Source organism: Balaenoptera borealis (genome assembly GCF_965194805.1).
Source record: "Balaenoptera borealis genome assembly, chromosome: 6".
In the NCBI taxonomy this organism is placed as follows: domain Eukaryota; kingdom Metazoa; phylum Chordata; class Mammalia; order Artiodactyla; family Balaenopteridae; genus Balaenoptera; species Balaenoptera borealis.
In genome coordinates, this window is record NC_138863.1 from 50,952,235 (window position 1) to 50,958,234 (window position 6,000).

Below are 6,000 nucleotides of genomic sequence, written 5' to 3' on the forward strand. Positions count from 1 at the left end.
AGGTGCTTAATAAGTGTCAGAATCATTCCACCTTTTACTCCTGAATACTTTTATGAGGTACTCAGTTCTCTAACAGTTCTCTCGCAAGTGCTTAATGCAAGAAGAAAAGCAGCTTCCAAGAGATCCTACCCCCTGCCCTGTTCTCTTTCCTCCATCTTTACGATGCCAGACTCAAAAAAAGTCCCCCCAACTCATCCTCAAGTTGAAGATAATTGAAATCATCTTCCTTTACCTCCTCCAGCCAGGTAGATGTGCTTAGAAAGCAACATGATCAGGAGACTAGATGAATACTTAATCAATTTTGAAAAAGATAAGATTTTGTAAAAACAACATAGTAGTCAATTCTACAAATACTTACATCACTGATACAAAGTTATTTCAAATGTGATTTATTTTGGAAATCAACCAGAATACTTCTCCAATCACTTTTAAATATAGAGGATGATAAAACTATAGAAAGCTTCATATCTTTATGCTGTTCATCTCGATGGAGATGTCAACTTCCAGATTAATTCACTTATTAATCTTTCAACTTTTAAGTGGAATTGGACTTCTATACTTTACTGTTATCTATTATAAGTAATAAATTATTTCACATCAAGGAGCGAAGCAGGTCAAACAATTTTCTCTTAATGTTATTGGTAAAAGTTTGGCTCTCCAAAAAAGGTTTTTGCTCCTGGTTTAGGTGAGCAAGGAGAGACCTCTTGCAAAGATACACGTTCTCAATATGAGTTGAATTTTGTCAGAGGAGCTTCTTGGTGTTTTTCATTTCCTAGGGAGTTCCAGAAGTACTAAAATTATATCGAGACAAAGTGTTTATGTTTCAAAAGTGCAGGCTCTGCATTCCAGGCTACACACTGAGGGTTCTCAAAACAGAGGCAGCTTTTACTGAAACTTGGAAATAAGAATAACTCACAAGGGCTTGGACTAGTACATACTGGAAAAATAGAAGATAACCTAAGAGCCAGCTGAAAAAGGGAACAACCTAACCCAGGGATTGCAGGGTAAATACTTAAGGCTTTGTGGGTCACACAGTCTCTGTTGCAAGCTCTGCCACTGAGGCTCAGAAGCAAACTCGACAATGCATACATGAGTGAGCATGGTAGTGTTCCAATAAAACTGTATTTACAAAAACAGGAGGTAGGCTGGATTTAGCCCTTGGGTTGTAGTTTGTCTATCTTTGTGGATCTAGTCAAATGCTCCCTGACTAGTTTGAATTATTTTATCATTTGATGGACTTAATGAAATAGGTGATTTTGGTAGCATAGAGAAATTAACTACTAAGAAAAGTTAGATTTGTGCTTAAAAAGGACTTTGCCTAAAATTTTACCATTAGAAATTCAGTTTATGGGTTGAACATTGTTCTCTTTAGGAACCTGCTTAAAATGCAAGTGCTTGGGAAACATATCAAGTCAGCATTTCTTTAGTATTAATTAAGTAGCTAGGACCAAAAGAGGCCCTAGAAGCTGCACGAGAGCACATAGTGCCTAGAGTAAAGAAAAGGGGATTGAAAGGGGAGAGCTATGAAAGGCAGGTGTTTGTCTCCCTGCTTTAAACAATTATTCATAGGATCCATTTGACCACCCAATAATATTTTTGTTGTTGTTGTTCCTGCAAAGGCACATTCTTTAGGAATAATGTCCTGCATGAATGAGTGCTTAGATATCCAGACAGAGACTGCCACTTCGGTTACTACACACCCATTCAACAAACACCTATTTTGTTGCAAGGCTCAGGGCTAGGAAATGAAGGTAAGACGTGGAATAGGATAATCCAGCAAGGAAAATCCACATATAATACAAAATGGTAGAATCTACAAAAGAAGCAAGAACAAAGGGTAATTCTTTTTAAAAGCCCTTCGCACTACCGGTCTCATTTCTCTCTTGCCCTCCCTCCCATTCATTCTAGTTTGGTATATTGAAATGTGTTCCTAGTGCTAGTTATTCCTTAGTTTTAAAGCTGGCATGACAGGAACAGTGGAAAACTACAAATATGGTTGGTAGTTGTCATTTGTAAAAACCTTACTTACTCCTTGCTATTTCCTTAACATTTCCATTTAAGTTGCTAAAAGTAGAAAAAGATACTAGGAAGTGTTGCTCATGCACTAAAACCCCCTTGTGTGTTTAACCCATTCACCATAAGCTTGATTTACAGGGCTTTCCTTGCTTGATGAACCCCACATGCCCCATAATTTAAACATCTTAGTGTGCCTCTCACTGGAGTGCCTTTTTATTTGAATGTAAATTGATTCTGAAACTGCTTCCAATCAGAAGTTTGTGTTTGATACACTGTAGCTTAGAGTGGAATATGGTCTCACCAAGGTCCAGTCTGCAAGGTACAGGATTGAGGTTCAATTGCCACCATAATTAACCTAGTTCAGGTTAATTTAACCATAAAATATACACTCCAGCTGACTATTTAACCTGCCACAAATAAATGAATAGCATAGATCCTGAGTCACTCAACAAATGAAATGCAGGTTGTTCATATAAATACAGAAGAACCTCAAGTTCATTTCTGGATTTGTGCAGCTTATTCTTTTTTGAGGACTTTGAGGGATTTTTAGTGGAAGGCAGACAAGATTTTTGCAGCATTCTAAACCTGAGAGCAACCCCACTCACCCTTGTCTAGTTCAGGTAAAACCAAATTTAAACCATTTAAGAAAGTGATTTATTTATATCTCTCCCATTCAAAAAGAGTATGCTGGAAGTCATTTAATGATTTCTATTGGTAGATAATTCTAAGGTTTAATAATTATTCCTGCTATTGGCAGGTTACATTGCAGGTTTTAGTGCAAGAAAATGTCAAGATACATGAAATATTTAGCTACAATTATAAAAACTATGCTTTTTTTTTTCAAGTACTTGTTTAATACTTTACACTAAATAGCCAAATTGGAAAGTATTTCCGACTTGTTGACTATCATCTTAGTAAATCAGGAAAATTTCAAGTTCTACTTTTCTCCTTCAGATTCAGGAAGGAGTGTGTGAGCTCCAGCTACACCTGGGTTCAGGTGTTAGCTCTCCTTGGAGACAAACTCCAGCCCCTTTCCATGATGCCATTCTCAAAGCCACAGCCTGGAGACTGGGGAAACGTCTTGCGGTGATGAGGACAGGCCAACAGACAAAAATGTGAATATAACGAGGCAACGGGTACACAAACATATCCAAAGAGGAGAGGCCTGAGCCTGGGAAGAGGATGCCAGAGGATGCTGGCCCCTGGCCCCTGACTAGTGTCGCCACAGCCAGAGTCATGTTGATGCAGAACTCTCTCCCCAAAACACAGAGGATGGTGATCCTGACCCAAACCAGGCCCACCCTCTTGGACAACTGATTTTTTGTCTCTGGAAATTAGGTGGGCTTAAAAATTCCTGAGGCTTGGAGTAGATAGAGAGGACATAGCAAGTGTTTCCTCCATACCAGGCATTATGTCATACTGTAAGGTTCTTTTTTTTTTGGCCACACCATACAGCATGTGGGATCTTAGTTCCCCAACCAGGGATCAAACCTGTACCCACTGCAGTGGAAGTGCGGAGTCCTAACCGCTGGACTGCCAGGTTCTTCTCATGGGACAGAGGAACAGAAAACCAGCCTGCTTTAATGACATGCAAATTTAAATCGTAAAATAGTTCTTTACACTTATCTAGCATTGTTCATCTCAAAGGACACTTTGTCACCCACTCATTCAGTGGCACTTTGATGTGATGTTTGGTGGTGGGTGTTATTGCATGGTACCTGCCCTGCTGGAAGGTACAGTCTGATGCAGGGGGCAGACGAGACAAGTGACAAATTGTGAGAAGTGCTAAGAAGGGTAAAGGGGATGCACTGATAGAGGCCATGGGGTGGAGGTGGGGGTGGGGATGGAGAGGACCTGCTCGACAACGGTAGTCATTGAGTGAGAGTCACTGTGAAGGGTATGATGCTAAGCTTTAGGGCCCTTCACTTGTCCCAGCCACAGGGGTCCCATGATGGTGTGTGTTTATAAGATTTACAAATTTAAGATTTAAAATTTTTCCATAAAAAAAGTTTCTCCCAAATTGTGTAAGCTTCAGGGCTCACAAAATCTGAATTCATTCTTAGTGGTTAGGGAAGGTTTCTCTAAGAAGAGACATTTTGGTTGATTCCAATAGGCTAAGAAGGAGCCTGCCATGCTTGATGCGGGGGTAGTAGTCCAGTTGGGTTGAAGGGCCATTTGAAAATCCCGAAGCTGGAAATTGCCCAGCCACTTGGAGGACCTGTGGAGGGAGTAGAATGGGGAATAGAGAGAGAGGGTAGGAGGGAAAGTTGGGGAAGGTAACAGGGGCAAACATGGAGGGCCACGGTGGCCGTATGAAGGAGTTTGGTTTGTGTCAAAGTGATATGGAAAACCATTGGAGTGTTCTAAGCAGGCAAATGACATGATCAGATTTATGTTTTTTAAGATTGCTCAGACGATAAGAATTGATATGAGGTTGGGAGCATGATTAGAGAAAGGAGACTGTGGCAATATTCCAGGCGAGAGATGGTGCTGGGATTACAGCAGTGGTCGTAGTGGTTATGGAGGGAACTGGACAGATTTAAGATACATGTTAGATTCTGAAATCCTAGCTGATGGGTTGGATGTAGGGAGCTGGGAAGAGAAAAGAGTCAAAGATGACCTAATAAAAAGATATTGGAGGTGGGCAGAATTACTGCCAGAAGGTTGCAATCATCACAACAAGTTGTATTAGGAATATCTAGGAAGGCATTTATTAATATAATGGATAGGGCTTTACATGTGTGAATATGTCAACGCTGACATTTCTTTGAAGGTGATGTAAGAGCAGGATTACAGAGTTAGACATGATTCTGCATTATTTAATCCCACTTGAGTGTGCAGGAATGAATTAGGTATGTGAAACATGTGTACCATCTTCATAAATCAGACTTTAACCTTGTTATCTGAGTTAGTTTACATTTCTTAGTAGCCTGTGGGAAACAATTCTATGACTGCCACTGAATCATTCCAATCAATGAACAGACCAGGCTTTGAAAGCATACATGAAATGTAGCCAACATTGTGTTTGCCTGTGGATTAAGACCTTGACTTTAGGAGGTTTCAGTTAGGAGATGTTTTCCTAGAGTTAAAGACACATTTTTGCAAATAAGCAGGGAAGAGAAACATTGGCTAATCTGGTTCTCTAATTTCTTCCAAGTGTAATTGAAAGTTCTAAACTGTCAACTATAATTAAACACAATCTGAGCATTTAGGATCCTGACAAATCCATATTTGTGTGTGATGGTGTCTGTAGCATTAGAGACAATTTCAAAGAACTATAAGTGAAGATACTGGAAGGAGAAAGTAACTGCTATGCTGGTCTTACAAAAAATTCTTACCTTTGCCTTAGGGAATATAGACCAGTAAACATAAGTAGTTGCAAAAGCAATAAAAGTTATATTGTTCTTAAACAATTATATTCATTCATTAGGCTTTTAGAAAATAACACAGGCACTGAAATAACCATGGAATGCAAGGAGGAGATCATTAGGCTGCAAAGTAAGGTTCTTAGGGACTGACATCTCTAACTGTGCAATGTGAAGAATGTCAGTCAACTCAGCATTCAACTCTATACGAAATCTTCCAAGAGTGGATTTTATATGAATGAGTTTCCATCTTATTTCAGAACCCCTTTCTTCAGATTCTTCTCTGTTTTTTGCTGAGAGTTGGTGATCTAGGTGTTTTTATATCTTATCTTTGTGAGACTTCTGCCCTCTACTACCCTCACACACACACAATTCCTGAAATGCTTATTTTGAAGCCTAGTAGTATTTGATGAGAAGTCTAATCTCAGGGGAAAAAAAGGTAGGCATGGGGAAGGTAGCAGAAGATGATGAACACCACAGGAAAGCCAACATAAGAACATTTGGGGTGAAATTAATACTTCTGTGGTTGCTTACATTAGGGTGTTAAGCCTAAAGAAGTACAAAGAAATGGCATGATAAAAACATTTTAGAGAAAGGTAGGAAAAGAGGCTAAACTATG